The 22170-nt window shown below is 37.3% G+C and overlaps 1 protein-coding gene across 4 annotated transcripts in view; it reads right to left on the bottom strand.

The window, feature by feature from the left end:
• Positions 1 to 22170, bottom strand: part of DACH1 (dachshund family transcription factor 1) — a gene marked incomplete at its 5' end in the record, with an annotated part of 366559 nt that overhangs the window by 304128 nt on the left and 40261 nt on the right. The gene's annotated exons all lie outside the window — the stretch shown is intronic.

The raw sequence follows: 22170 nt of genomic DNA, 5'->3' as shown, positions 1-22170 counted from the left end.
TAGTTTTAAAAAAAACCTTCCTTTTTGCCATGATGGTCACATTTATTTATTTTTCATTCTTTCCCTGTTGGAACTTGTTTAAATGCATGTATAGGCTTTGTTAGCATCCATAAATGCAAATAACTGATTTAAAAAGAAATGTATTTTTGTGGTCTTATGTTGTTGAGTGTTTAGGGTTTTTTTACAATTAAAAAAAAAAAAGTAATTGAGATTAACCCTAAAATAAGTCTATTCTGAAATGCAAAGAGAGGTATATTAGTTCTTCCCTTTCCCTCAGACTTTGAAATTTTATCCATGACTACAACTTTTACCTCATAAAACACATTTTTAGTATCACTGTTCCCACTGGCTCACATGGGAACTGTGGTAGTTCTCATAAGCCAAGAACTCAGTTCTGGAACAAGCAGCTTGTAGGTGCATGAAAAACCCCTGTACTTGGCTGCAAAGAAACAAGACGAGTTTCCATCATCGTCCAGCAATCCCCACTGCAGATGTTTGACAAAAAAAACTTAAATCAGAAGAAAATCTGCGTAAAGCATGTCAGACTATGAAGCTCGGGTCCCTGGCAGCCATGTAGAGCCATCAGCCTTTGCTGCAGCAGGAACACAGATCAGTTATGACGGTTGACTCAAACCCTGAGATCTCTGGCTCAGTACCCGAAGAGCCACAGTTCGGTATTCTCCAAGCCACAGATTTATGAAGAGGAGCTCACAGACTGACAAGCAATTTCGCTACAAAAGCACCCCTCCAACGCTGGCGTCACGAGGATGTTTAGAACGCAAGTAAAATATTTAGTCGTATTTCACACCTCACCCAAAAGGAACAGGTTCTCATTAGCCTCTTCAATCAGGCCAACCTTCAGTCAGGAAAAAGGCAGGAAGTTTTACAATGTCATTATTTATTTGGTAAAAATTTATCTCTAAAAGCACACAAAAAAATTTACAACTCCAGGCAACAGACTTCACAGCTGAGAAAAGTTTGTGACGCCTTAATAAAAAGAGAAAAATCACAGCAGCTCCAACACATCTTATTTCCCAGCCTAGCTTTTAACAGTATTTCTGTTTATGAATAGATACTCAATAAGACAGCATTTACAGTGAGGAAAAAAATTGTACTTCTCCACCCATCAATTTAAGGCTTGAAAACAGAATTCTTTGCCTTTTTTCAGCACGCCACCCTTTAGGGCAAAGAGTGGTAATGAACACCTACTAGTCACACAGAATTATAGTGCTCTTTATTTCACCCAGGGCTGAAAAAATTTCCAAAGGTTTGGAATCCTGAAACCTGTAAACAAAATCTGTGGAGCAGATAAAATTTTAAATGGCACAATGCAATTAAAGCTGAATTCAATTTGAGCGCACCCTGTCCATCTGTCAGAGGGAAACAAAAGCCGAGGAGCTCCATTATTGCTGAATCCCTGCTCTTGTTAATTTGCTTGCTGAGAGATTTCAATTTCTAGGAAGTGCACAAATTAGTGTTCAGTCAGGGCTAGATCCTCAGTAAGTATAAGCAGATGGTGGAAATCAGCCCTAATCAAGTAGCCAAAGCCTTTTTTTCTGTCTGATTAAAGCATTTTAATCCTTTCATATTGTCTGTGTTTTTTAGTAAATATCTACCATCATTTTTTCCCCCTCCCTGTTTGCTATCATTTTTTATTCCAAAAAGAAGTAAAAATTTGTTTTTTACTTCAGTTCCTTATTTTTACAAGAAAGTACTTTTTAACCATACTAGTACACTTTGGGGCAGGCAATCTGGTCAATTAGATTATCCTATTTATTCAGCTCACTGAACTTACTGTTTTTTTTCCTTTTTTTCCTTTTTTCTTTTTTTTTTTCCCAACTGCAACAAAATAGTTAATATACGGTCAGCTAAAGCAACATCTACTGGCTGTCTTGATAGTTTCTGATTATTTACTGGAAAACTCCTCCAAACATTGAATTCATTATGATTAAGAAGTTAAAAAAACCCAAACCAAACCCCAAAACCAACAACCCAACAAATAATAACTGCACAAAATGATCATACTATGCTTTGTGGGCATTTTATAGTTCTGTGGAGAAAAAGAAGATGATTTTTATATTAGTACAAGCCACACAGATGTCCATTGCAGGAGAAAAGCATGTTTATACCACAAAAGAAGGAGGCCCTAATAACTCATAGATGCCACAGGCATTTGTGAATAATGAGAGCTAAGATTAACACAGAAACATTACAAATATTATTGTGAATAGAATACAATACGTAATTAACTCTTCACATTTTAATGAAAAATAGCAGAATTTGTTATTTCAAAGGTTACTTATTGTTGAATTTGCAGATAATGGTGAGTATAAGAGAGCACTGCCTAACTGAACATATATTTACAGAACCAAGATAAGAATACCAAACAAAACAGCAGTAGATTTGATTTGCATAAAATACACACGGTGAAACTTCGCTGCAGTTGATATTGCTTTACCTTTTGGAAAATTACAGTAACAGATTTTTTGGCCAAAATATGTTTAACATTATTATATATGTTACACTTTCATGTGTGTATTATATAAAGCAGCTGAAAAATATAAACTTTGATAGCTGGATCTACAGAGAAGTGTGTAAAACAATAACCTTAGGGACACATTTTTCAAAAACAGTACACAGGATTTAGCCACACATTTACCATTAAAATTAATGGGAGTTATTTAGCCATAAATCCTGAAGAGAAGACTTTGAAAATGTACCCCTTAAAGTCAACACCATCAACATAATGCACGAGGGTGGAGGAAAATTGAATTTTGAACAATGAAGAACTTGAATATGAACCATGTATAGTATTTTCACTGAATGGTATTTTGGTATCCTGTAAAGCAACTTTATTGCCTAACTGCCATATTAAAAAACCCACACCTAATATTTTCTGAAATGCAATAAATAAGAACAGATGATTACTTCCATTTATCAGAGGTTAAAGTCACAACAATAATGAAAAATAATTCCTTGCTAAGTATCTGAAATGCTTTATCCAAGGAAGAATTTTTAAAGCTCCTGAACGTGCTTCTAAAAATTTTGGGGTGTTAGCACTGAGGTTTTCTCAACACAGAAATCCTACATACCTACTGTATGCTGATTCCTGATCTAATACATTAGCATTTTTCATGTTTTCCTCTACATTTTATATTAAAGATCTTTTATTTCTTCCAATAGCCTCAAGCGGTGTCTCCTCCTCGTCTCCTAAGCAAACATTAACACTTACATTAGCGTAACACTTGTAAAGCAGCTTTTCTTTAAGTGAAAGAAGGCACCAGTTCATCACTGAATTAATTCCATGAAGAGATTTGATCCCTCTGTATTCCCCTTCCATGCCCACTCTCCCAAACACTCACCTCCTTCTCCCATGCTTCAGCTAGAGAAGGAAGCAAACCAAAGCATATTCTATTAAAAGCTATGTTTCAGTGCTAAAAGTAAGCTGGAAGGTTGGGTTTATCTTAAACCCACGCCAATGGTTGGCTCATTATTTCCAATGATACTCTGTCAAACAAAGACTTAAGGCAAGGACGATGTCAACCTTCACATAAGGATTCAAACCCTGCTTCTACTTTCACCAAGAAATAAAATGGAATTTAATCCCATGCCCATTCACTCCTCAGTTTACTTCTGGAACTGAAAGGCAAGTCTCAGTGTCAGGGCAACTACTAAATATTACGCCAAAATTACCAACTCATTTCCCATGGGCCAGTGAATACCTGTAACAGCAAAGACACCCAACTCTGCTCATCCTGGTAGGATTTTCAAGCTTTCATGCAATGCTTATTGCTTAAAAACAATATTCATGAGAGACATGATGTGCCAAATAATCATTCCGAGCATGTAAGCTTAAGTTCGGGATGATTACCAACTTCCTAAAAATAGCAAGTTCCTATCTGGAACACAACATGGAAAAGCAGCATCGTCTGTTGCTGCAGCAAGATACATTTAAACATTAAGATAAGAGTAACCTAGATGAATGAGAAGTGAACTCTATACGCATTCACCTTGTTTTCCACACTCATGTCACCTTCTCGGATCCAACCAGAATAAAATTTGTATATGTTTAGAAGGAAACGCACAATGGAAGAAAAAAGTGCTAATATAAAACACAAGGGTTTGCTAGTTCCTATAAACCAAAGGTTTGGGGTTTTTTTTTGTTTACTCTAAAAATCTAAATCTCCTTTTTTTTCCAGTCACACTTTTGAGGGTTTTTCGTTTACTAAAAATCTAAATCTCCTTTTTTTCCAGTCACACTTTTAATTCTTCAGATCCTCCGCCATTTGTTTTATGCTTTATTTCCTTCTTGATTTGTAGTGATCACCTAAAAATTTGAATATGGTTTAATTTTCCTAACACGAGACATGGTCATGCATATTGCAAACATATGCATCAACACATCTGTGACCGGTCCTTTGATTGCTGAAGTACGAGCGGTCCTTTAAGAATAAAAGAATTGATGCCTTAAAATCATCCTCTGTTCAGACAAAAATAATGTAACATGGTACTTTTAAGTATACACAACAGTACACTGTACTGCTAACAGTATGCAATTTTGAGGACATGTGCAATATATGATTTTTTTAATGTAAATTATTCTTGACAGCTCGGGGGTTCTTTATTAACCTTTTTATTACTATTATTGCAGCTGTGAGTATGAGGTGTGTATATATATATATACTCAGTAGAAGACTTGGAATGGGAACATGTAGAAGTTGTCTGCAAACTGTAAAGAAGGTTTACATATAGTTTAAGAGTCACAGCATGCTTATCATGTTGATCAATATTATCTCATTTGCATATACTCCATATGGCAGCATTCATCTGTTGTCTTTTGCTTATACTTAGACCAAGGACTCCTTGGGGCAGGGACTGTATGTCTGAACTGAGTAGCTCAACAGTCCACAGTGAGGACTTCTAGAAACAACAGTGACATGAACAGGACAGAAATACAGGAAAATCAAAATAGGAGCTTTTCTGAGATAGTAAACAGTTTAATAGTTCTTTGGAGGGAGGGGGAAACCCAAACCCTACAAACCAAAAAACAAATCAAACAAAAACTGGAATCTAAAATATATATTATAAACAAAACTGTTATTTGATTATTATAAAATTGTCGCAAGTTGGACTAACACTCTTAAAATAACTTCTGAAGTCAAGACTGGACAAGTTTCCAGATGTGTTCATGAGGTAAGGGGCATCCAATAGTTTGTGTTATCCAAAGCAGGTAACAGTGCATGAACTTAGATACATAATTTTAATGTAATTTTATAAATTCACCTAGTTGAGGAGGTACATTATTTTTGTACACCTGCCATTAACATACAGTTAACATTTAAAACCAAACACTTAACAATGCTCTCATTCCTTTTTCTTCTAATGAGAAGACACCATGTGCACATCATTTGCAAAACTCTGCAGTACGAGATCTACCATATCTAACTCAAGATTCCTTCATTGTAAACCCATACCTCTTAAATGTCACTTACCTACTTTATAAATAGGAAAATACCCTTAAGGTACTCTGGGGATTTTGTACATATTTGGCTTTTAGACTTGTAATGAAATGAATGCTATTGACATAACTTTACACAACGGAAAAATTATTAACTAAACTCTTCAAGGTCTTTTTAGTCACAGTTTTCAAGAAAACTGATTCCTTGGAGGAGATTGACAGGAAAACTCTTTGTAGCATCTTAGCATGTTCTCTGCAATACAGTAGAAAGAATTCATTAGCTATTCAAAGTAAAACTTTAAGCAAATGTGCCTAAGACATACTGACCTTCTTATAGTCAGGAAATGCATCTTGCATCTTTATGTGCTTTTAAATATAATTTGTCTAAACTGTCTAAAGTAAATCAAAAAACTATCACTCAATCCTCTCAGTAGAAAGGGTAAATTTTAATTGCAGAACTTAAAACCTCACAATTAAAAGCTGTGTTGCTACTTAAAGCTAGCACAAACACAAGAATGAGAGTTCATGCATACAAATCAGTTTTGCTACCACAACCAGAAGGCTTCTGCAGAATAGCCTGATGAATACAGTCTGTACCTTCTAAATTTAGTTTAGAAGGAAAAAGAAATGGAATATTAGCCATGGTTTAACAAAACACAAATTCTTTCCCAGTCACTTTGATTCATGAATGACTTTGTGATAATCCACGTTTGATTAGTGAGAAAACGAAAATGATGTTGATAATTTAAAGATAAGCATGCAAATAGAAAATGTGATGAAAACTAAATGCAACCAGAAACTGCAGAGGGGATTTTTTGTGTTTTGGTTGGGCTTTTTTTTTCTTCCTGGAGCAAGGCATTTTGAGGTAAACCTTTTGGTAAGCAAGCTCAGAAATTATTGTTTTCTAATCTGAAGGAAAAAAAAAACCCACACTGATGGCTTAGTATTTCAGAAAGCTAGTCAAACCAACAGGTAGATGGAAGAAAATGCTCACAAAAGCCAACTGTGTACAAAGGAAAAAAAAAGAGTGTAACTCAAATAAAAAATACATACTTCTCAATACTATGTTCACGACTTTATGCCAGATTCTCAGCTCTTTTACCTTAAAGGGGCTCCTTTTAGTCAATGGGTGCATAGCAACATATGTCAGATTAAATTCTAGCCTTTTCCCTGCAAAATCCATTTTACAACCCCTCCAAGAGTCCAGGAGACACTTCACGCAGCTACACCAGCAGCTGTGTTTCACTCAGTTATCCTCCTAGTCAATCAGAAGTCACTTCATTTTCTTGAGAAGTGTGAAGGGGAGAAGATAGAAATGGTGCACAGTGAATAAACTCCCTGGCATGCCCTCGTGCTAATCTTCTTTGGGAAGAGGCTTAGGGCTTAAGGCAGACCTTCCCAAAGAACTCTAAACCATCTCCAGAATCTCTATGAAGTTGACAGAAGATTTCATCACTTTAGTATCAAAATAACTAAGCTACCATTTTCTTGCCAAGCAGCAGAAACCTGGCTGGAATCACGCTTCAGAATTTTTAAGAACTAAAAGCATGCACTGGTATGACAGGACCTAAAACTTTTGGATTTTATGTTGTCTGTAGCTGGAGGAACAGACTGGGCAAATTCTCCGTCAATGTTAAGGATCATTTCCTGAAATTCAGTACTAAAATCCCCTTTCCCAAACTTTGGTTCTATTAATGGCCCAACTAACCCTGGCATGAGAAGTCCTCTCCCCTGATTTACAGGAAAGAGAAATGTATCTTAGATAATGGCGGCAAATACGAAAAGGTATTGGAGGTGCCACACACAATTTATCTATCGTGCTTCCCCTGGCTTGGCACTAGGTAATGGATATAATCTTTTTATTCTTGGCACTGATAGGAGAGGCATCTCTGCCCGAGATGATGGAGCAGAAGAGAGGATTTTTAGGGAGTGAAAGAGAATGTTATTTGCACCATAAGTGTCCATGAGAAAAAAAATAAAGGTTTCAAAGCATTCCTGGGAAGAAGAGACTTCAAAGACTATCTTATTGAAGGTAAATATCCAGGAATAAGCAACAGCATCTTGGTTAGTGCCAGGTCATAACTGTATCTTGGCAGAAGCTTTGGAGTGTATCTGTTGTGTAAAAAAAAAAAAGCGACGGTAGTCAACTTGAACTAGACAACTCAAGTTTAGGTAGTACTCAAGATCTGAAAAGCTGTCTGAGATTGAAGTCTACCTTCTAGTCCTAGTTAAAACTGCCAAAACCAAAGCCAGTCCTTTTTCCTCTGTGATATTTTAAATCAAATCTGTTAATTTTAAAAGCAACTTCTCCGTAATAGATAGCAATAAATCTGGATTTCCACTTGTTTCTCCCTAATGGACATTTTCCAATTTCTGGGCCTCTGAGTTCTGCTTGATGGGGCCTCTTGACCTCACCTTACCTTGGATCAAGGAAACAGCAAACCACTAATTATATCATTAGCTTTAGGGACATCAGTATACATGTCCGATCCTGCTTAGTGTCAGCAAGGTTACCAGTGTTGGGTTGATGCTGAGAACTTTTTAACAGTGAGGGTGACAGAGCACTGGGACAGGCTGCCCAGCAAGGTGGTGGAGTCTCCTCCTCTGGAGATATTTAAAACCCATCTGGATGCCTGTCTGTGTGGTATGTCCTAGGGAGCTGCTTTGGCAGGGGGGTTGGACCCAATGATCTCTTGAGTTCCCTTTTGGGTAGGTTTCCTCTCCATCAGAGGTAAAATGAACCAGTTCTTCTAGAAAATACAGTAACTAAGTTACCAATTCATCATTCACATCTCCTAGTAGGATTTTCATACTACGTATATATCAGGCGAGGACCCTATTTACTTCAAGAAGGATTAATATGTTTATTGGCTAATGGGATACAGCTTGAGCAAGCCTGGGAATATTTTTTGTATAGTTTTCCACAATTTTAAGAATTTACACAGAGGCAGGTCACAAAGAGTTCCTCTGCCTCCTGTTCTACTAGAAAGAATACCCTATGTCCATGCCTTACCAAGACCAACACTTGAACAGAAACCTTGTGAGGCAGGAGGTCTGAGGGAGGAAGAGACAAATATACAGGTCTCACTACTTCTAAGAATCCAAGCTAAAGATACATGTAACATATATGTCCTAAAGTGTTTTAAAAGACATTACAAAGTACCAAACTAAAAACACCCAAAAACTTTCTGAACAGTAACAATTTTCAGCACAAACAAAGCAAAAAACCAAGAAAAAGTTCACGTCTCCTCTATTTTAGCATTACTAAAGGATACATAAATGTGTTAGTTATTCCTTTACATAAAAAAAGGAAACTATTTTAAAAACTCAATCTTAATTTTTTTCTTTTCATTACTACAGGAAGTTTCAAACACCTACTTTCAAATGTAGTCTAAAAATTTTAATAATGCCTTTAAAGTATTTGAAGTATCTACCCACCAGAAACATAAGTTTCTGAACTAAGTGCTTACAGATATAAAGGAATGAAAAGAAAGGTAGTAACATTTCTGAAAAACTGAAACAGAAAGAGGTGCTCAGCACCTCTGATTGATATACAAAAGCAGTGCAAATTCTCAGTGAGTGCAAGCTATAATAGGTTACAGACTACAAGTCATATTTAGTACCAGTGTGTCCAAACAGAACTATAGGCTGGGCAGAAAATGGCTTGAGAGCAACCCTGAAGAGAAGGACTTGGGCTGCTGGTGGATGACAAACTCAACATGAGCCAGCAATGTGCACTAGTAGTCCAGAAAGCCAACCATATCCTGGACTGCAGCATGAGAAGTGTGACCAGCGCGTCACAGGTGATCCTTCCCTTCTACTGCTCTCCTAACACCCCACCTGGAATACTGCATCCAGCTATGGGGTCCCCAGTACAAGAAAGACATGGAGCTGTTGGTCCAAAGGTGGGTCATCAAGATGATCAGAGGGCTGGAGCACCTGTCCTATGAAGACAGGCTGAGACAGTTGGGCTTCTTCAGCCTGGAGAAGAGAAGGCTCCAGGGAGACATTACAGCAGCCTTCCGGTACCTAAAGAGGCCTACAGGAAAGAAGGAGAGGGGCTCTTTATCAGGGAGTGTAGCAATAGGACAAGGAGTAATGGGTTTAACCCAAAAGTGGGTAGGTTTACATTACATGTTAGGAAGAAATTCTTTTCTGTAATGGTGGTGACAAACTGGCACAGGCTGCCCAGAGAAGCGGTGGACACTCCCCTGGCAGTGTTCAAGGCCAGGCTGGATGGGGCTTTGGGCGACCTGATGTCATGGAGGGTGTCCCTGCCCATGACAGAACAGGTGGAATTAGATGACATTTGAGGTCCCTTCCAACCCAAACCAGTCTGTGATTTGATGATTCTATTAAATCATACCAGCTACACAACTGTCCTCAAGCATTATACTCATGCTCTGTTAAATACTGAGCTAAAATGCTCAGAATTGTAGCTTCTCATTTAGACAAGCCTGCTCAAGGAGGATCACCTCATAAGATATGACTGCCACGCTGTTTCTGATAAAAGGCATTCAATAAGGAAACCGTTTTTCTAACACTGTGATAGCATTTCAGAGAGGTTGAACTGGCAGCAAATGGAACAACCTCCATGTCAGAACAGCAGCACAGCAAATGAGAGCAGATACTCAAACTGCTTCCTTCAACCAGTCTGGGAAAAAAAACCCCAACCACACTCCAGAAACCTGAATATGAGTAAAATAGCACAGGTGTTTTTCTGCATGGGCAAAATGCTAGATTTTCTATTAAATTAATTTAAATCACAATAAAAATTAATTTATATTTAAACACTGGATTATTTTAGTACTCACAGTATTCATTCTGCTAGAGCCCAAAATATATTTCTGTTTAACACAATAAAAAATTCCTTCCTTACTAATAAACCTGTATAAAAATATAGACTCTGCCAAGGCCAACCACCTTTGCTGAGTACATACCAGGGACACAATTTAAAGCCATCTGAAGAAGTTGTATTTACACAGTCCATTTTTTTTCTAAGTTTTCAAAGTTTTATAGAATAGGAAGCATAAAATCTTTAAAGAATAAACTTAGTATACAACTGTTATTATTTGAATGAGAATGTGGCAATGAGCTATCTTCACAGAATCACAGAACATTAGGAGTTGGAAGGGACCTCAAAAGATCATCTAGTCCAACCCCCCTGCTCTTCTCCACTTTATAGGGAACCCCTAAGTATGGCAAGCGTGAATGAATCAATAAAAAAGAAATAACCCCAACTAAACATTTTCATTTTTCTCTAGTTAAATTCTTTCAGAAAGACAATTTAAACATTTTGTTCCTAATGTTCCATCCTTCCCTGAATTCACTGTTCACTCACCCAAGAAAAATGCTTTACCATTCTCTATTATTTGTGCTTTTACACATCCTTATATTGTCAGGATACTAGTAAAACTGTTTCTTATATGGTTTTTAACAATATTATTTTGCAAGAATAAAAGAGAAAACTTGCTCCTATCTTTAGTACCACTCGATGTGGTTACTATCCTGCACTTGCAAGCATCACCAAGCCAAAGAAAGCACTGGTCCAAAAGGGGACAGGGGGGATTTTGCTGTTGCCTTTAACATCACCAGAATCTCACATTTTGTTCATGTCAAAAAGGTGATAGTTGCACGCAATTCCTCCATGCAGAAAAGTTCACTGTTCCCCACTCAGTGTATCATACCGTACCACCGAGAGTGGGGGATGAAGAAGCTTTTCAGAGCACCACAAATAGAGGTGTAAGCACCAATAAATGTATCCTCTTTGCTTCTCCTTCTCCATTTATTCTAATACTCCATACATATTGTTCATTACACTGCCTTTCCATAATGATTAACATAAAAAGATAAAAACTCAAAAATAAAGTTAACTCGATGCTGTCACTGATATGTCTGCTGCTTCCTCAGGTGCCTGCCACGTCTCTTTCAAGCAACCTATCTTCAATTTCACTACACATCCTGGTATCAGGTAATTTAATTTTTGTAAAAACAAGTCTAACTAAAACAGAAAGTCAAGGAAGCTATATTCCATTTTATCTATGAAGACTAAAGGACAGAGAGAGAGAAGAACTAAACAGAAGCAAGATAAAGACTGAAATTATTCTTAGGATTTTTAGGGAAAGTCTGAAATAAAAGTTTCAGATTACAAATCTGTATGGCATGAAAATGGCATATTGATAGAAAACCAAGTGCTATTCCTCACATATGCGTACCATGTACCGTATGAAAAGTACTATTAGCTAGCACACTTAGAGAAGCAAGTGTCTGGGACACACATTAAGACATGAACATGAGGACTACCAGGATGGTAGACATGAGTGTACATAATGTAGGGAAGTGAGCAAAGCCTTCTATCTAGCTTCTGATATATCAGCATCGGTGGAAGCAAAGGTGGCAGGTTCTGAAATAAATTTAATACAGGTGACTTCTTGTGGAGTGGGTGACAGATTCGACATCTGAAGATGAATAAATAAAGCAAATCAATACTAAGGAGTTCCTTACTGTTTCTCTCTTTACTGGTAAGCATGAACTTTGGAAGGGCAACCAGTACAATTTGAATTAATTTAGAAAAAAGCCATCAGAAGTTTCTGGAAGTGCCTGAAAAACATCAAAATATCTAGCTACTTTGATTCAGTTTTCCTTATATTACTTCTTTTATAACCCTCTTTCATCACCCATTATAAAAAATACACACAAATTCCTTTCTGGATATAAGAATAGTTGCGTAATATTTATTGCTGCTCATTAGCATGCTCAGTTTGTTGATAGATTGCCTTCATATCATATGGGGGGGAGGGGAGAAAGGAAATTGGAAGCAAAGCCAAAGAGCAGTTTAATTATTTTAATTAATTCCAGCTTTCAAAATAATGCAGAATGCTATTGAATATTTAACAAGCTATACAAACCAAAATACATTTATGCTGCATAGTACAAAATGGAACACAGAAGATACTCTTTTAGGCTCTTTGGTAAGTCACACTGGAAGATACCACGATCTAGACCAGAAAGTGCAGTTTCTGTAAATAGGTGGTTTTGATGGCAGACATTAATGCAAGCTACAGATTACTGCTAATATCAAAAGAAAAACGTATATGTAAAACTGATTGCTAACCCAAGGAAGGCAGACTAAGACACATGAAACACTCCTGCTATGGTCTTGGGTTCCCTGTATACATTCGCTCCATTTTAACATATTGGACCAACTAACTAAACTAATTAGTTAAAAGTGCAACCTGAGGAACCCTCATAAGAAATGTAAACTAAACGGGTGGGGAGGTCTATAGGTGTCAATCAATAACAAAATGCAAACTGTCAAGCTTGCTTTGCTAACAAACTGTCACATCAACAATATGCAGTTAATGACTACAAATTAACTGTATACCAGATGCTTGACACTTTGTTATGACACTTAGCAAGCTAGTTGACATTTGGGGGATCAAAGCTTCTTTAATTACACTTTGTATAACATGTGCAACCTTTATGCTAATGTCCACATATTCCTTAGAACAAGACTGCTCACGTGGCAGAGACTGGGTTTTTTGGGACTTTGAAACATCCCACTAAATCCGGATTTCACCTCAAACGAAAACTGCTGAAAGGCTTTGCATCATTATTCAGTATTATCACCTTATCTAAAATAACTCTTTAACTTGATGTACTATACCATATTCACTCACTTACAGACACCCTCTGCGTGAAATAATGCATTTTCAAACAGTGTTAACAGTATCTATAAAAGATAGAAGCACTAGACACACTGCATTTAAAAGCATCTCTTGTGTTCAAACTGATGCCTGGAATCAATGCTACACACTGATTAAGTCTTTCCTAAACCAAATTAATTTCTTCATCACACAACCTAATGTAGGACACAACATTAACATTTTTATTTAGCCAACACTTACTACACAGTGTCAAGCTCATGGAAAAGGTATAAACTAAAAGCAGCCCCAGGTTTGCAAGTCCTTATGAATACGAGCAAATCCACTGGCACGCTGTCTTGTTACAAAGGTATGTTTTCAAAACTTTTATTCCTTGAAAAAGAGGTCCCCCCATTACGTAAGAATTATCTGCAAGTTGGCAACTATGTATTTCACAGGGGGTTGCAGAAAAAGGTATCATAATCCTAAATACTAAGGAATTCTTGCAGCTATGGACAATAGCCTTTAACAAAAAAAATTAACAACGAAAGTAATATTTGCCTTCCTACTCTGGAAAAAAGTGGTTCTTGGAAGAAACACTATAAAGGCATAAATTCAATTCTATTTTTTTTTTCCCATCCAGACACCTATCTCAGGCTCTTAAGTAAATTGTTATTTGGATTGCATTAACATCCCTTACCACCACTCAGCAGTTCAGTTTTTACCATACAGCAGTTCATAGAATCACGGAATTACAGAATCATAGAATCACAGAATACATAAGGTTGGAAGGGACCTTCGGTGGTCATCTAGTCCAACCTCCCTGCAGTAAGCAGGGACACCTCCACTAGATCAGGTTGACTCAGAGCCCCAGTTATTACATCAGATGTTAAGTCTGTTGAATGTTAACTGCTGTGCATCAGTGGAGATCAACTCTACGGAGGGTTCTCTGGTATCCTTGGGAAAACCTTGCAAACTGCGTGAAGTTGGGTATACATGTCTCAGCTGCCTGCCAGTTATTCTCCTTGTTCTATATGAGGTAATAACTTGATTTTCTATAAAATCACAGCTCTGTGCAAATTCTGTCCCAAGTATGTAATTCTAATAAGCCAAATCCTTTACACCACTCTTTGAAGCATAGTCACATCATAAATTGTATCGATCGGATTTATCTGACCTAACAGAGAGGTCTAATGCGTAAGCATTTCCATCTGAGCAAATCATTCCTTGCCCTCAGCTGAGAGGAGCAGGGATTTTACAGAATACTACATCTTATCTATTTTAGATGTTCACATCAGGAGCAGTTGAGCAGTGCTCTGGAAGTGCTGTTCTCTTTTTTTGCTATTTCAGCCACATCCCTTATTCAGGGGCATACATCCATCCCTTCCTTGAGGCTTACAGTAGCATCTACCAAAGAACTACCCTACACAGGCATCGACAAGGTCATGAAAAAACCACCTGTAGCTTGTCCACACGACTGGCTTAGTGAAGCTATTCTTTGAAGCATCTACTTCTTGATCTAGACAGCAAATTTCATCACTTTAAGGTTCAGCATATCACAATTATTCAAGACCATCTAGTTAACAGCTTCTACAAGCAGTCAAAGGCAACAGGAAAAATATTAAGCCCAGATGCTTCCTAACTGAGTGTGGGATATAAAAAAGGCTAGTCAGGGCTGTAAATGAGAGCTTGACCACCCAGTTGGATATAGTGTGTGAAGAAGAATATTAGTATGCACAATATTGGGGGTTTTGTTTTCCAGGATTGACTTAGATCTTTAGGTTCCAAGAGTGAGAACAATGCTCTCATGACTCATATGGTATCAAAGCCACGTAAGTGATGTTATTTATGCCCTTCCATGTATTCTTATACTTAATTATTTCATGCCGGATACAGCTTGTTTGTGTCATATTTTAATTAATGGCAAAAAAATGTGTATTTATCTGCTTTCCATATCCATGGCATAACACTGCATGTGGTCAAATGACCACGGATACACATGCCTTTTATTAGAAATCCTTTGAAAGCATCACCCATCATCTACAAAGAGCAGCACAGAAACCAAAAAGCTGCAGAGACGATCACAGAGAAACGTAACTTGGAAGTCTGTTGTGTGAATTCCTCTTGCTAATGCTCAAGACTTAATAGGTCCGCAGCGATACACTTCTGAATACCATTTAACACAGCTGATCTATTCACTCAGTTTCACACAGGGTTGAACTAAAGAAAAGTTAAAAGTTTCATCCTTGTTCTCACTACATTTATAAGCATCATGGCACCAGGATGCAAAGACAGTTCTGTGTGTTGCCAGTTAAACTTCAAAATGTATTTCTTTCAAAATTAGGTTTTGATAAAGCCCAGCAGCAATAGGTCCACCTCTTTACTCCGTTTTCCCCTATGAACTGGGGCAGTGGCAGGCGCGTGATTCTTTTCTGCAGTCACATAAAGAGGGAGATTTGGGACAAATTTAATTTCCCAAGTTCTGCATGTTTTATCAGTTTTCAGACTCTTAGTATGAAAAACACAACATTTTGGCTTGCAGAGTATGCAAGTGGCAGAAAAGCATTCCTTAATAAGAATCCCAAAGTTTCACCTAAATTAATCTGGCCTAATTATTTTTAATCCTCTACTCCAACCAAGTAGAAAAAAGGGAACCATCAAACTTAACAACAGCATCGTATACCTGCAAACCTTTGGGAAGCTTATTTTCTTTCATCTTTAAAAAATATTGCTCAAATGAAAGGCAGATGTTTTAGACTGGGAATGATTATGCAACTGATATAATATCAGTGGTTATCTATTAGGGAAAATAACAGAATTATCATTTCCATTATTTCCTATATGCTGCTATGAGCCACGTAGTAATAATACTGTAAGTTTCCTAATATAATTTTAAGTGCTACATGTTTGAAAAAAAGTAAAAATTATATGAATATATCCACTTATGAAAAAAGCTTTCACTGATTAGAGCTCATTTCCCTAATATACAGATTTCTAAAGACAGCTCTATTTTAGTTATGTAAAGCATGTAAAAATTGGCATGTGCTCAATCACAGCTGAATCTGAAATTAGCCTGTCATTTTAGACACCATACTTTGGGGGTGGGAGAAGGGAAGCTCCTCCAGAAAAACTTTTCCTGGAGATTAAACAGCTAATGGTCTGCTGGCACGACAGCATTTTGCAGGAAGATTACAATGGTTTATTATTTTCAACTTTATTTCCAAGGTAGAAGAAAGTGGATGATACTATTTCTTCACAAAGGACCCCAAATGGTCCTTGTTTTCTTTGCAGAATGAACAAGCTACCCCAAATAATGCCATAATGCCATAATCTGACTGGAGCAGTACTATATGCTAACCATGAAATAGGAAATACCTGACCTGCTGTACACACCTGAATCTATGTTAGGCCCACCACCACCTCCAGCCCCCTTGCTGTGTTTTCTCATTAATAAATCATCTCATCCTTCGGTGGTCATTTCAAACAGGTCAGATGAATCACAATCCAAAATGCACCCGTATTTCTTTCCACTCGGTACAAAGGTAGCAAGCCCAAATACTGGTGTCTGAACAGCAGATACCTAAATCTGACTTGATCCACAACAGGAATCCTGCCTCAGACAGCACATGACCACAAGTGAGAAAGCCACACATCTCTCTTCGAGTTTTGCAAGGCAACCATCTAAATGAACTAGTGAGAGCAACTCGGCAAGAACCTTAAAAATCAGTCTCAAAATCATGAAGAAAAAAATAGTTAACCAAGTACCCCCTTGCTCTCTCCTCTTGCAGCCTCTAAAGAAGTACAATCAACTTACTGACTCAAGTAAGAAGGAGTGCAACTGTAGGACTTTAATTCACGTGTATATACATGCATACATTTATAGTCTCTTATCTGTGAAAATAGAATTATTTCTTTGGACATGTTCTGTTGGGGACAAGCTAAATATCTTCATGTTAGCTGAAGTTACAAACATTAGAAGCTGGCCTCATTACTGACATGTTTAGCTTATTTTTCCCCATTTCCTGAGCAGAGCAATGAGAATTTTGTGTTCTGATTAAAAAGGACACTGATTTTTTCATACCATAAAAACAAAACCTCGTTAAAAACTGCTTAAATTTGTCACCACCACAGAATTCATATTTTATGAGAGTTCACAAACTGTATCCAAAAGAAATTATTATGGGTCACTGTATGAAGACTGAATTGGGGGGTAGGGGAGAAACCAGCTTCTCATCTGTTAACAAAACCCCTTGATATCCAAGCCACATGCACATAATGATACTAAAAGCTTGCAATGGAACTTCAGAGGGCTATCAAGCCATGAAAGATCTCATAAAAAGACAAGTGATTAACTTATTTACACTGAGCAGGAATAGGAGTCAAAACACCCTCTGTTATTTCTTTCTCTTGTACACAGTGTTTTGCTTTGGAATAAATGGATCTCACTATTGATACCGGATTCATCATTTATCAGAAAATGGAACAAAATTTAGGTGATTTAGTTGGTTCATGGAATACAATTCTGCTCCTTGTAAGAGAGAAAATAACTAATTCAATGGACAACAAATAGCTAATGCAAATTCAGGCTTAGAAACATGAAAATCCTTTTTTTTTTTCCAAAATGTCCTGAATTTATTGATTAGTAAACTGCTAAGCAATGTTACTGGTTTATATCTTTGTATGCATTTCTATAAAACTATAGATAAAACCTCCTAATTTACCAGCTGTATATTTAATGGCATTTTAAAAATAAATATTCAAATTAACATAACCCAAAAAAAAAAAGTACTTGCTGGAATTAAAAAGCCCTACAGCGGCTCAGTAATGTGTCCTTAATCAGGACAGAAGTAGTTTGTGGGGTGTATTACAGTTGTAATACAGTTAAGAGGATATATCTATAGCAGATGAAAGTTTGCTCTCAATTCATTACCTCTAATAAAATCTATTAGATCAAACTCAACAGGCCCAAGCAAGGGAATGGTAGCTAAATACATGAACTTCAGAAAGAAAAGGAAGATGTTGAAGGACAATAAAGGTTTTATGTCACTTAACAGGCCTATAAAAAGTTAAGTAGGATAAATACTTGTTTCTCAAAATGTAACTTGCTTAGGATAGTTACGTCTTAATACTGAACATTGTACAGGTTTGCAAGATAATGCAACCATTTCGAAACACGTAACACAGAGGGGCTCAGACTGTGGTACCATGCTTGGAGAAACATTTTAGTAAATCAAGAGGTTATCCATGAAATCAAAAAAAAGGGAGCTCACATTCTCCTATCAGGCAGCGCATGGACTATGGAAATGCAGTCCACTAATCCCTACAGCCCTCAGTATTCCATAACTAGTACATGATGTTCTTTATATAGCAACGAGTATTTGTTTTTTTTTTCCCAAAATAAAATACAAAAACCAGTCAGATATTCCAAGTGTTGTATTTTTTTTTACTGCTTGTTGACTTGTCACATGAAACAGGATGCTGAGACATGGTGACCACAGCACAAAGGTAAATCATTCAGGCTCTGTACGTCCTCGGCTGTCAGAGGGGTTCAGAGTTACCTTCTCAATTTTTGTTCATCTTTCCATCTCCAACAGCAGCTAAGGCTAGACTATTACTTCGGGAAACACTAAGGAAGACCCTCCAGTCTTGCACTTTTGGTGATATTTTTGGTGTAATTAATTAATAAACTTCACATACTAAAAGTATGGATAGATTATTTGCAGAAATTTGCAGTGCTGCCTCCCCCACCATCGTATGATGGGTGCAAGCACTACACATTAAGGGCCTGTGAATTTATTGGGCAATTTTAAATTCGCTCACACTGTATGTACAAATGGGGTTCCCTCATTTCACTTGGATTTAGACATCTGCAATGGAGAAATACCCATTTCTGTGGCACAGCCTTCCTGTATACTTCTTTCATAACCAGGGGTGCAACACAGGAACTTCTACACTTTGCTTCACCTGACTGCTTTTCAACTTCTTTATAATGAAGTGTGTAACATCTTAAAAACACAGTTCCTTGACTGTCAAGCCAGAGATCACTGGTCCTTGGTTCAGATGGAGAGTTTTACGTTGTAGATGTAAATTGGGATGAACTGGTTCCACCACTGCAGGTCAGAGTACTTTGAATACTGCAAGTACGAGGTCATATTGATGGGACATGTAGGAAAATTCCTTCATCTCCGAATCACAGCTGATGTGTAAGGTATTTATTGCATTATCAAGGAAATAGCATGAGGCTACAGGTGGAGTACAAGGAAGTGCAGAGTTTTTGGAGATAATGTTGGAGGATTGCGTCAAGAAGAAACAAACCTGGCGCTGTCTTGTCCAGAGTGCCTTTGGGAAACAGTTCCTAGGGTGGAGTATCACCAGAACTACATTTGCATTTCATTTTGGAAAGAACTAGTTATTTTATTCCAAAATTAATCAACAAAAAGTTGTGGAGTGTGGGCAATCAGGATCCAGAAGTAAAAGGCGAGCTATTTCACAGCATAGGGAAGCCCACAGAGACCAGCTCTACCTGAGGCACCATAAAAAGAAGTAACCATTTAGGAGATGGTAAAGAAAATCTGTCACATAACACAAATATTTCAAATACATTTTGTGCTTTCTTTGTTAAATAGATTCAAATTTAACACCCTTTTCAGACATTGTAGTTGTGTAATACTCGAAAAGATGTATTTTTACTTCAAAAACATGCAGCAAATATATAAATTCAAACTTAGTGTTTTAATACAAATATGTTGTATACAAACTCGTGTATATACACAAATGTATACGTCATATACACATCAATATATAAAACTATTGTACACTTCATGGCTACACAGCTAATTGATTTCTTTAAGCGAGCACTCCAAAATGCGGTATTTAAAGTACTGCAAGTAAAGTTTGCAAGAGTGTTTTTCAACTACATTGTAAGTATACCATTAGCTTGTCTTGCTCATGTTCGATATCTGTTTATGCCATGGAGTTCAAACAAACATGTGACTTCTTTAAATTCTAAGCAAGCAATTTGTAGGCTGCTCATCCATTATCTCCAAGTGCGCTCTCTGTACAAGGTCTACTAAAGTAATGGTTCTTTCATCAAAGCCTAATGGTTTGTTTCAAATAATCAAAGTAGTGTTTATATCACTGTCCTCAGGTGCAACCATTTTGTTTCCAGGAGAATGGTATAGTACATGCTAATGTCACAAGTGATAAATCAAAGCAACTACATTTGTTTCTCTACCTTAACCAATCTACCCTATGTCTTCAACAACAGCAACAAAAAAATCACCCTGGCATTTGCACTCTGTAGTTTATTCTGAGAGCATGAGTAATTTTGCAAGTAGTAAAACCCTGCATGTAAAACAACTCACTCATTCCTTTCTTCTAGTAATAACAAGTATAGCCTGACTTACGTGGGAACTAGCACCATTGTTACCTGAAGGAGGATAGGAAGATGCTCAACATTTCATGAATCCTGAGAATTTTTATGCAACATCCTGCTTTTGATTAAATACAGTGTGTCTGATCAACTCAAGTCTCCATAAAACAGTGAAAGAAATAAACTTTTTTAAAAAAGTATTTTTTAACCTTAGCCATCAGGGGGTGGGAGCAACCTTGTAAATCCCTTAACTGAACAAAACAAAAATTGAGCTCTACCTGACTTTGGAGGATGCTAGACAAATCAACAGGTACACAAAACAGAGGTAGATCCACAACCATTTTTTCCCTTTTTTTTCTCTTTGTGATGATTTGCTGCAACATCAGTAAAACTTTGGGTATCTAATATGGTAAGATGGGAACCTCAAATACCATGTGCACCATGTTGGATTTGGTGTAGTAATTACTCCGGTGGTGTTATTCTCTTTACCAAAAACTGTGCTGGGAAAGTCAAGCAGGCAAAGCTTTCTGTCCAGTGGGAAGCACAGCCATCAATCATGCCCCATTTTCAATTAAAGGAATGACACCGATAGCAGCGGTAGGAGATTCTGTCAGTCCTATTAGATACAGGGTGAGCGTTGCCTACATTAACAGCTGAAGGGGGTGAGAATCATAGAATAACACGGGAACGATGACAGACATGTGAGCTGAAGTGGCCAAATGCTCACTCTATGAGTCTAAGTGCAAATCATCATCTTCATCATCATCCACTATCTGAGGAAAGCTAATACCCACGTTTTGTTGAAGAAAGCGGGCAGGACTGGGTGAGGTTTCTGAACAAAAAAGGTACTTAATAGCCTGTTGGGCCTTTGGTAATGCTACCACACTGAACACATTTGGAAAATGTCACTGAAATTGTGAGCTATACCAAAACAAACAAACAAATAAAGCCTTTCCATCCATTTATGACTGATAATCTGAAATGCAAGATTAATCGTGAGGCACGCAGCCACCTGCACTCCAGGTCTTCTCATGATACCAGTCTGCTTCCTAGAAGACGAAATTTGGTAAATTGCCCAGATGTGACAGAGTGCATCTCAGGAGTAACTGTGATGCTACCATACAACCTGACATACAGAAGAAGGGAAATAAAAATCTGGAATTAAAATACCACTAACAAGTTCAAATGTGTATTAATTTTGTGTTAAGAAACTTCTTATCAATTAACATTCACTCTAAAATACAAAAGCATAAAAAATAAAAAAACCCTGTCCTTCTATTTATTTATTTTTATACATTTTTTATAGCAGCAAAAAAGAAATTTATTTAAATTTTTTTTTTCAGAAGTTGGCCTGTATATTTGGGTATTTTTTTTAAACCCAGACCTGTTTCAGAGCATTAGGAGCTTTGGTTTTAACAGAAACTAAATTTAATTTAATAAAAAAAACCAAATTTGGATTGAAAGCAGCCCTGAGGAGGATGACTTGGGTGCTGGTGGATGACAAACTCAACATGAGCCAGCAATGTGCACAATTAGCCCAGAAAGCCAACCATATCCTGGACTGCAGCATGAGAAGTGTGACCAGCGCGTCAAGGGAGGTGATCCCTTCCCCTTTACCCATGAGACCCCACCTCAAGTACTGTCTCCAGCTATGGGATTACCCAGTACAAAGACATGGAGCTGTTGAAGCAAGTCCA

The sequence above is a fragment of the Gallinula chloropus genome, assembly GCF_964237585.1.
Source record: "Gallinula chloropus genome assembly, chromosome: 1".
NCBI lineage: Eukaryota > Metazoa > Chordata > Aves > Gruiformes > Rallidae > Gallinula > Gallinula chloropus.
The sequence above is the reverse complement of the archived record's forward strand: the minus strand, read 5'-3'. Positions and strand labels throughout refer to the sequence as shown.